Consider the following 11,447-nt stretch of genomic DNA (forward strand, 5'->3'; position numbering starts at 1 on the left):
AGTCGGGATGGTGTGTGACTTGGAGGGGAACGTGCAGGTGGTGTTGTTCCCATGTGCCTGCTGCTCTTGTCCTTCTAGGTGGTAGAGGTCATCTAGATGACAGACCTTACTGCGCATGCGCAGTCCACCCAACGCGCAGCTCAGCAGCGGGGAACCCGGAAGACCAGGTAAGTGGATCCAATTAGGCTGCGATCGCGCGCGGGGCAGTCTGATTTCACCGGGCGTTACCCACGTGCCCAATCACCCCCCCAACCGCGAACCCGCAGCCCTCCTAATATCGAGCCCAGTGTCTCTGAGTTACCTCTCGGGATATTGTTCCCAGTAATTATGTTAAATGGTGATGGCGTCAATCGGCCTGGGTTCCCTTCCATCCAGCCTGTCAGTGTGAAATGTCTGTTTGCATATGAATTCATCTTAGTCAGGTTAGCTTGGCTCAAAACTCCTGCCAGTCAATCCTATTCCCTACGCCACTCCCACAAGCTTGCCAAACAGTACAGTTCTTTCTTGGGGGTATTGGATTTAAAATATGATTCATAAAAATGGCCAGAACGCTGGTACTACACACTGGTCGGAGAAGAAGAGGAAACATCTGTACAGCCCTTGCTGTTTGATAGCAAGGGATTGGTATTCTATTGGACCAGCCTTCAGAAGGGAGTTAATGCAGGAGCAGAAGGTTTTTAGAACATCCTTTCATTGTGTCATCAGCAGAAGTAACAGTAACATCACTACAGACCTGTGGAAAGGGCTTATTGAAACGTAGAGTACACTGGTGCAAATGGCATTTGCAGGGAAGCCCCAAAGCAGCAAGGGAGCAAGAATGATGAAGAGCTCTCTCACACACCTGTCTCTGTTGTGATTGAGACCTTGAGCACTCAGATAGAGTCTGTCACTGCCAGATTTGATGGAGTATGTGATTGTTTGGAAAGGCAGTGGTAGTGGACTTCATTGGCATCAGGAACCCTTATGAACTGCTCTCATGAAGATTGTGGGGTGTCTGATCCTCAGGGCATAGCAGAGGAAGGGTCTCATGAGGTGACCTCCTCTGGAGGATACCACACAAGTTCTTCCTCCAGTCAGGCCCCTCAAAGAATTGAGGAATTGTTGAAGATCAGGTGGATGCCGGTGGCCACAGTACTGATGGCTGCAGCTGTTGGAGGGACACTATATGCTCCTGCAAGCATCAGATCTAACAGGGCCAGAGCTCCTCATACCATACTGCCACCACAATTGCCTTCCCATTCAGGGACCACTTTGTCACAGTCTTATGTTAAGGGGTGGCTCCAGCCCACATATGGGGACACCAAGGGAAAGCATAGGCATAGGGCTTAGCATATGCTGGGGTATGTGATGAGCACTCAATAAATTTTTGTATTTTTCTTTCCTGTTTGTATAATGATGTCCTTTTTGGGTAGAGGAATTGAAAGGCCCTAAGTGATAGCATGAGGAAGAAGCAAGAAATTCAGGTTAAGTAGATAGAATGCTTTCCATCCTAATGGGGGTTACAATTTGTGTGCTTTCATTGATGACCCACACCTGCACAGTGGCCAAAGTTGTCCTTTACTGAAAGTAATTGGCAATCAGGGAATTTCATTCCAACCTGTCTCTCTGCCTGCCATATCAATTCCCATTAAATAGATTTCCTCCCCTTTCACCTCCTCTTTCTGGGGAGATTGCATATCTCTGCTCCTCTTCAGCCTGATGCATACTCACACTTCGACTGATGGCTAAATTGTGAAGCATGCAGCACATGGTGAGTTCGTGCTTGCCTTGTTCGCACTGTACAGTTGTACCTCTCTTGACTAGTCCAATCAGCAGAGGTGTTGTTTAAGCATGCCAATGGTGTGCTCGACAGTAACTCTGGTGATGCAGTGCACAGGCCTCATTTTATCACTGCTGTATTGTGTGGGTTCCTGATGGCGTCGTCAGCCGTGGCTACAAAAGATAGCCCTGGTTTCCCAAAAGGCATCCATTCATTCTATGGGGCCTCTGAAATGGTTGCAGCGAAGTAGACTGCTCCCCAGGGAATGGTCATTGATATGCAGAACTGTATTTTTGAGGTCACTAATCCACTGAACATTTACGGAGTGGAGCCCCTTCCTGTACATTGAAGCACTGGGGTTTTCACATGGGCCGCCAATGGCCAAACGGACACCATCAATGACTCCCTGCACTCATGGAAACTATGATAGTCAATAAAAGTTTTATGCTGACTCAAGCTGCCCTCTGTGGTGGCCTAGTGGGACCTATGGCACAAAAAGTGACGGCCATTGCAAACTTCACAGCTATCGGTTGTGCTATTGCATTCCTGGAGGTTGCCTGAAGATTAACCTGCAGCAGGTGGCATAGCACGGTCACTGCCTCTCTGCTGAAGCAAAGGTGCCAAAGACAAATCTTCTCGAACATCCCCAGGTACGACTGGTATAAGCTGTGTACTCGGGTCCTGAGGTACCAGTGAGAATGTACATAGTCCCTGAGGTGCCACTTGTGCCTGAATTGGTGTTCCATCCTGAAGTCAACCTCCTCACCCAGATCATGCACTCGGATTGGAATCCCCAGAGGGAATTGCATCCTCCCACTTTGCTTAGCTGAACTTGAAAAAGCAGCAACAATGCTCAGGACTTTGGGCAAGTGAAGAAATTCCTACTTCAGCAAAACTGGTCAAAAGTGGATCCTTCATACAATGCTCAAGATATCCAATGCAGCCACACAAAAAAATCCATCTGAAATTGCTATAGAGAAAACAGCATCTAGCCAGTTTCAAGAGAAGCTCTAAAGAAGGCTGGGCTAGTTTCAACAAAAGTGACCATTTTACATAGGCAAGGAGTTCATAGTGGGTGGAGCCTCACCCAAAGCACAAAATCCAGCATGGAACCTTATTGGCATCATTTCAATTTTTTGCAGGACAGTTTAGGTAGGTCTATAGCAAAACCTACTTCTTGGCAGGGAAAACTGGTAGGGACAGCAGCAATGCACAAGATTGTAAGCTCAATTTTCTGACTGCACGAGGAGCCTGGAAAATTTACTCTAAACTCTATTCCTAATCCTTGTCTTAAATTATGTTTTTTTTGATGCAACCGCCTATACTGACCCTGCGGGCAAAAAATAGTGGTGTAGCTGTGTGTTGTGATGTCCCAGTCCACCAGTCACGATCCTGATCAACAAACAGGAACATCACAATGCATTGTCATAGAAAGAAGAAGAAAGAACTTGCATTTATATAGCCTTTCACAATCTCAGGATGTCCCAAAGTGCAGCCTATTTATGCACAGCAAGATCCCACAAACAGCAATGAAATAAATGACCAGATAACCTGTTTTTTTTAGTGATGTTGGTTGAGGGATAAATTTTGGCTAGGACACCGCAGAGAACGTCCCCTGCTCTTCTTCTAAATCGACCTGAGGGGACAGACGGGGCCCCTGTTTAACGTCTTATCCTCAGTACTGCTCTGTAGTGTCAACTAGATTATGTGCTCAAGTCTCTCGAATGGGACTTGAACCCCCTGCCTTCTGACTCAAACGCGAGAGTGCTACCACTGAGTCAAGGCATTTCTCAAAGCCAGCTTTTTCCCTCAGAATCAGTAATCTACTGATCACACCCAGCTCCACCTCCGTGCCCCCCCCCCACCATGGAAAAACATACACAATTGCATAGCTTGAGTATGCCTGCCAAGTCCATGGTTACAGATAAATATTCTCTTTGCTGGGCCTCATCCTGAGCTTCTGTTAATGCAGCATGTATCTAGTTCCAAGGTAGAAAAAGTTAACATATCTAGCAGCATCTTGTCACAGGGTAGATCTTGCACAAGAAAGACGATGCTCAGTTAAAAAGACACATAAGGTCTGAGGTGCAGGCTGCTGCATTTCAAGCTTCGCTCACCATCTGAGAGAGAAGGCGAAACAAAACCATACCTCCAATTTATGTATTCCCTTTAGAATTTAAACTCTAATTAATCGAATTATACACCCAATGCATTTGCAGATCATGGCAGCACGTATGCATATATAAATAGTCTTCTCTTACGATGCTTCTACTCCCCAGAGCTATACCGTACTTAACCCTGATATGTCATTCCATGCAGATCATCTCTTTAGTTCATGCTTCAGGCTTTTCAGTCATTTTACTAACTTCTTATTAAGCCGAATCACTTCCTCTGAAGATTTAAATCTTTGACATTTTTTGTCACAATCAGTCAAACAAGCTATATTTCAATCAATCCTGTTGTAATTTTTTTCTATTTTATTTTGTTGAAATTCATTGGCAAATTCAGGCAAAGGAAAATCCTTTTATTTTCAAGTGACAGATGGTTTCCCTGTAGTTCCCAAGCTACTTATTGTAATTTTGTTATAATTTATGTAATGCAGGAATCAGTATAAGAGATATTGTTATTTTTTCTCAGTATTGACTTAGAAGTGTATATCTGTACTCACTCTATTTCAATCAACATAACTGGTTCAGAAAGCTTTAGCAGCTCATAAAGTAACATCTTTACAAAGCTAATTTGATCCTGTGTTCCTTCAGGGTCCAATAATTCTGATATGTGTAATGTTCTCCATTTACTTGCTTCACCTGTTTCATCTTCAGATGTTCTTTCTTTCTGATGCTCCCAGCTGAGTCCAGTCCCTTAGTAAAAATTAATAATTTCATGTTAAGACGATAAGTGCATTGTCAGGTCTGTAAATGAAAGGATTGTTTACACTACTTCGCAACTTCCTTATTCACTTCCATTATTGGACTAAACGGAGCCTGTCTAAGAATGGTTGCTGGTGTCATGTGTACAAGTCACTGGAGCAGCTCAAACCACACAGACAATTACTGAAAGAGACAGGCAGTGACTTATAATGGCGCTGTCCATCTGCAAATATTGAACAGTTTTCTGCATGTAAGGATAATCCGTTTAAAGTTAGTTCAGGAATGGAACATTTGCTTCTTCTTAAATTTAATTCATATAAGGGATTTGCTCCAATTCAGTTGAAACAGTTTTAGAGGCTCTCTGTAGACTAAGCAGTTGACTATCTGTGGGGTTTCACCTCATTGTTCACCGTAACCGGCAGAAAATCCACAGAAATCCCCGAGAAGCGGCTTAAACGCCATTAGGCTGGTTCTTTGGGGTTTCTGCAGACCTTCCAGTGAAGTTATGGCAGACAATTGGGAAATCCCTGTGGAAATTCAACCCCTAGATACATTGATACAGTCCATTATAGAATAGATCACAAGATAATTAATTCAACCATCCAGAGGGATTCTAACAATCCCCCCCCCCCCGCCCAACTGTAGGCCGATCGGAGGGAAGCAGGGAGCGATCATGGGCTGGAGATAAGATCGGAGGGTGGGGGGGGGGGGCGCCGAGGAATAGATCGGAGTGGCCGAGGAACAAATTGGAGGGCTGAGGAAAAGATCGGGGGCTGAGCAATAGATCGGGGTGAGGGGGGGCCGAGGAACAGATCGCGGGGGGGCCGAGGAACAGATCGCGGGGGGGCCGAGGAACAGATCGCGGGGGGGCCGAGGAACAGATCGCGGGGGGGCCGAGGAACAGATCGCGGGGGGGCCGAGGAACCGATCGCGGGGGGGCCGAGGAACCGATCGCGGGGGGGCCGAGGAACAGATCGCGGGGGGGCCGAGGAACAGATCGCGGGGGGGCCGAGGAAGAAGATCGGGGGGGGCCGAGGAAGAAGATCGCGGGGGGGGCCGAGGAAGAAGATCGAGGGGCCGAGGAACAGATCGCGGGGAGGCCGAGAAACAGATCGCGGGGGGGCCGAGGAAGAAGATCGGTGGGGGGCCGAAGAAGAAGATCGGGGGGTGCCGAGGAAGAAGATGGGGGTGTTGAGGAAGAAGATCGGGGGAGGGGGTGATGAAGAAGATCAGGGGGGCTGAGGAAGAAGATCAGAGGGACTGAGGAACGGATCGAGGGGCCGAGGAACAGATCGAGGGGGGGGCGAGGAACAGATCGAGGGGGGGCGAGGAAGAAGATCGGAGGGACTGAGGAACAGATTGAGGGGGGCCGAGGAACAAATCTGGGGGCCCCGAGGAAGAAGATCGGAGGGCCCCGAGGAAGAAGATGGAGGGAATGCTTGGAAGGGGGGGTGAGGAAGAATATCGGGGGGCCAAGAAACAGATCGGGGGGATGCTGAGGAAGAAGATCGGGGTGGGGGTGAGGAAGAATATCGGGGGGACTGAGGAACAGATCGGGGGGGGGGGGGGGGCCAAGGAAGAAGATCGTGGGGAGTAAGGAAGAAGATCGGGAGGCATGAGGAAGAAGATGGGGGGCAGGCTGAGGAAGAAGATGGGGGGCGGGCTGAGGAAGAAGATGGGGGGCGGGCTGAGGATGAAGATGGGGGATGCTGAGGAAGAAGATGGGGGATGCTGAGGAAGAAGATGGGGGATGCTGAGGAAGAAGATCGGGGAGGTGAGGAACAGATCGGGGGGCTGAGGAACAGATCGGGGGGGGCTGAGGATGAAGATAGGCGGGGTGAGGAAGACGATCTGGGAGCTGAGGAACAGATCGGAGGTCGCAGTGGGATGAAGAGACGGAGGTAGGTGGGGGTCCACCTTTGGGGCGGGTGGGGTCGTCCAATCGCGGGGTTCCTGTTGGTCAGGTGAGCTTGTTGGGCCTGGATGAAGCACTCCTGCTCGTCCGGACCCTCAAGCAGTGCAATAAAGGCGCTCACCTCATGGATCCAGCCCTTCCCGCCTGCTTTCACCTGACGTGAATGGGAAGCGATAGGAAACCTGATCAGGTGAGGTTGAATTTGTTTTATTATTCCAATACACAAACTATTAACTACCTCACGTATCTCAGTGAGGTACATTGTCCTTTTAAGTATGGGCCTGCCGGCTTTAAGTGGGGGCGGGACTTCCCGGTGTCTGCTCTCCACAAACAGACAGACCTACTTAGGTTAAATCCAGAATTAGGCGTGTTGGAACCAGGATGCGGTCCGCTCTGAAAACAGGGGATTTTTACTCCCCACCCACTCCTAACCCACCCGTTCTTGGGGGTTAAAATTTACCCCTAGGCATCAGCCTCATGGCTCTTCATGCAATTCTTCCAATGCTTGTTTCTTGGCAACCAAAATTAGATGCAGTATTCTAGGTGTGGTCTGACCAGCCCACTATAACATTTGATCACTGCCTCCTCTGACTTATGTACTATTGATTTAGCTACATATTTGAACATCCTATGGTCCTGTTGATCAGTGCTTTGTGTTGGTTGGACATGTTTAGTGTCAGTTCTACTAAGATTTCCTAGGTCTCTTTCAGCTCCACCCTGAGCTATTTCAACACCATTCATGGAGTAAGTGTGTCATCTATTTCGCCTTCTCATGTGCAGCTCTTTACACTTGCTTGCATTAAATTTCATTTGCCACTGTTCTGCTCACTTACATATTTTCTCCAACTCGTGCTGTCATGTCTGAGCTGCCTCTTCTGATTCCATGGCCCCTTTTAGTTTTGGTATCATCTGCAAACTTGACAGGATTGTACATGTTCTGTGGAAGCAATAAGCTTGCTAAGCCAAAAACCTTCCTTCTGTTAACACAAAAGGATGATTGTGATTAAACTGTAAGTTCATTTGCTTCCAGGAAGAAAATAAGATAATATATTTTCTAGTCGCGGTGCTGAAGCACAGCGAGTTTTGCACTTGCTAAAATTGCACACAGCTGACCTTGCACAATTTCACAATATCGGCCTAATTACATATTCATAGGGAACTCAGATCGAGCCAGTTGGCTTTAGCTCGCTGCCTACAGGGGTCAGAAAAAGGTTGCAACTTCAGTTCTTAAAGGTCTGCGGCAGATATTTAAAGGGGTTGTATTTCTTATTGGCAAGTGAGGAAATAGCTAGCCAGAATGTATTGCTGCAGGAAAGGACGCTGAGATGGTTGGAAAATGCTGCAGGATATCTCCCTTTACAAATGCTGAATTAGAGGTGGTTTTGCAGGAAGTGCAGGAAATGAGGGTTGCCATCTTTGAGACTCCAGGGCACCCTCTCCAGAGAGGTGTGCATTTAGCTTGGGAGGAGGTGGCCCAACAAGTTAATGCTGTGTCCAACACACAGTTGGCAAGGAAGCAGATGAACAAAATGTTTAATAGGAAATCTGCCATGGTAAAGCTAGTCAATTTTTCTCTGTGCCAAGTAAATGGACAAATTATGCACGCCATGAAGAGTTTCCCTCATCCTGTTACACAACGATTGGAACTAGTGTCACATTTTTGATTTTGAAAGATGAGCCTACAAAACAAATTTACATCATAATCCAGCTGCACAATGCATGTTCATTTAATCGAGCACAAAATTGGGATACTTGGGTGTCACTATATGTGCTCTTCGAAGCTTACAACATTCCAACACTACTTCTCAGCTTTCAGTCTGGATTATGTGCCCAAGTCCTGGAGTGGGACTTGAACTCACGGCCCTCTGACTCAGGAAAGAGTGAAAGAAGAAAGAAGGAACTTGCATTATAGGAACAGGAGTAGGCCATTCAGCCCCTCGGGCCTGCTCCGCCATTTGATAAGATCATGGCTGATCTGTGATCTAACTCCACATACCCGCCTTTGGCCCATATCCCTTAATACCTTTGGTTGCCAAAAAGCTATCTATCTCACATTTAAATTTAGCAATTGAGCTAGTATCAATTGCCGTTTGCGGAAGAGAGTTCCAAACTTCTACCACCCTTTGTGTGTAGAAATGTTTTCTAATCTCACTCCTGAAAGGTCTGGCTCTAGTTTTTAGACTGTGCCCCCTACTCCTAGAATTCCCAACCAGCGGAGATAGTTTCTCTCTATCCACCCTATCCGTTCCCCTTAACATCTTATAAACTTCGATCAGATCACCCCTTAACCTTCGAAACTCCAGAGAATACAACCCCAATTTGTGTAATCTCGCCTCGTAATTTAACCCTTGAAGTCCGGGTATCATTCCAGTAAACCTACACTGCACTCCCTCCAAGGCCAATATGTCCTTCCGAATGTGCGGTGCCCAGAACTGCTCACAGTACTCCAGGTGTGGTCTAACCAGGGTTTTGTATCACTGCAGCATTACTTCTGCCCCCTTGTACTCTGGTCCTCCAGATATAAAGGCCAGCATTCCATTAGCCTTCTTGATTATTTTCTGCACCTGTTCATGACACTTCAATGATCTATGTACCTGAACCCCTAAGTCCCTTTGGACATCCACAGTTTTTAACTTTTTACCATTTAGAAAGTACCCTGTTCTATCCTTTTTTGATCCAAAGTGGATGACCTCACATTTGTCTGCATTGAATTCCATTTGCCACAGTTTTGCCCATTTACCTAATCTATCAATATCCCTTTGTAATTTTATGTTTTCATCTACACTGCTTACAATGCCACCAATCTTTGTGTCATTGGCAAACTTAGATATGAGACTTCCTATGCCTTCATCTAAGTCGTTAATAAATATTGTGAATAATTGAGGCCCCAAGACAGATCCCTGCAGGACTCCACTAGTCACATCCTGCCAATGTGAATACTTACCCATTATCCCTACTCTCTGTCGCCTTTCGCTCAGCCAATTTCCTAACCAAGTCCGTACTTTTCCCTCGATTCCATGGGCTTCTAGCTTAGCTAACAGTCTCTTATGTGGGACCTTATCAAATGCCTTCTGGAAGTCCATATAAATAACATCCATTGACATTCCCCTGTCCACTACTTTAGTCACCACTTCAAAAAATTCAATCAGGTTTGTCAGGCACGACCTACCTTTCACAAATCCATGCTGGCTCTCCCTGATTAACTGAAAATTCTCGAGGTGTTCAGTCACCCTATCCTTAATTATAGACTCCAGCAATTTCCCCACAACAGATGCTAGGCTAACTGGTCTATAATTCCCCGGTTTCCCTCTCTCTCCTTTCTTAAAAAGCGGAGTGATGTGCATTTATGTAGCAATTTTCAAAACCTGACTGAGCCTTAATTTTCTTTGAATAGGTGATGCTGGACATCCTGGAGCTGGAGAACATTGTGGGAGTTGGCCAACCTTGAGGCCTTCCTGAAGCTGATCTTTCTCCAACTATTCTTCCTACACTCACACACTCGTTCACTCACTTGTATGAATGTACACCGGCACACCACCATATACACACTATGTAACAATGTTTGAAGGGGTGTCTTGCAGCCAGAATTCTAATGCATCTACCTCTTCTGTTTCTATAGATGACCCTTAGTAGCCAGCCTGACTTGGCCCAAATGGTCAGCAACACTTTACCTCCCAGCCAACCTACGTCAAGCAGTCCACCCTCACAAAACACCAGCATGGGTGCATCCACCCCAGGGAATTTAGATAGTGAATTTGAGGGGAATGCACTGGATGAATCATAAATACCAAATGAGCAAGAGATATGGCTTAGGTTTTGACAGGACTGGGAACTTAATATTCCTGGTTGCAAAATTTTTCAGAAGAATTAGAGAGAGACAAAAGGATGTGACGTCATGTGGCAGTATTAATAATGTGTTAGAACATAAGAATGTTAAAAACAGGAAGGGAAATGTTACAACACTTTTGGTGTAATTTTCACCTTCACGTGGGCGGTAAACTGGCAGAGCAGCTCACCCGCCCGTTAGAAAACCCGCCCGATCTTCGTTTCCATTGAACCCTGAGACACAGTCCTCATCTGTCCATCATGTTTTTACAGCTCACCTTGTAAAATACCGGCCTTGAAATTCAGTGGGGGTTCTCTCAGTCTCCTTCCGCAACTGTGGTGGAGACCAGCAGAATCCTAAGGAATATGATAGAGACCTCCTGAGTTACCACTGGCAGACAGGATGGAAAATTTAGTGAGGACCCATACTGCCAGATCCCTGCTCATTTCTGCACCGATAATGAATTTCCAGCTTCACTCCTGCTGGATGCTGGAAGTGCCCACCCAAAAATGGACAGGAAAATTCAAATAAAACGGTAATGGCTGAATGATCTCATGCCTTATATTTTCCATCATTACTGCTTTAGCAATGCTGGACACTCATCAAGCCAGCATTTTATTGGTGTCCAACAAGAACAATAACAACGACCTGCATTTATATAGCGCCTTTAACGTAGTAAAATGAGCTAAGGCGCTTCACAGGAGGGTAATCAAACAAAATTTGACACCGAGCCAAAGAAGGAGACATTAGGACAGGTGACCAAAAGCTTGGTCAAAGAAGTAGGTTTTAAGGAGGGTCTTAAAGGAGAAGAGAGAGGTGGAGAGGTGGAAAGGTTACAGGAGGGAATTCCAGAGCTTAGGACTTAGGCAGTATTGCTAGGGCTGGCAGCGGGGATTTACAAATTAAATAGCCCACCCCAGCAAGTGAAATCATTCATGAGGCAATCAATGCCCTCCCCCCACTGGCAGATTTTGTGCACAGGCCTCATACTCTTTTCTGCCCGGGGGACAACTGAACCCGTTAACCACTGTAGACTCCCAGGGTCCTACAGCAGCTGTCATTTTCCACTCCACAGCA

Source organism: Heptranchias perlo, chromosome 5 (genome assembly GCF_035084215.1).
Source record: "Heptranchias perlo isolate sHepPer1 chromosome 5, sHepPer1.hap1, whole genome shotgun sequence".
NCBI lineage: Eukaryota > Metazoa > Chordata > Chondrichthyes > Hexanchiformes > Hexanchidae > Heptranchias > Heptranchias perlo.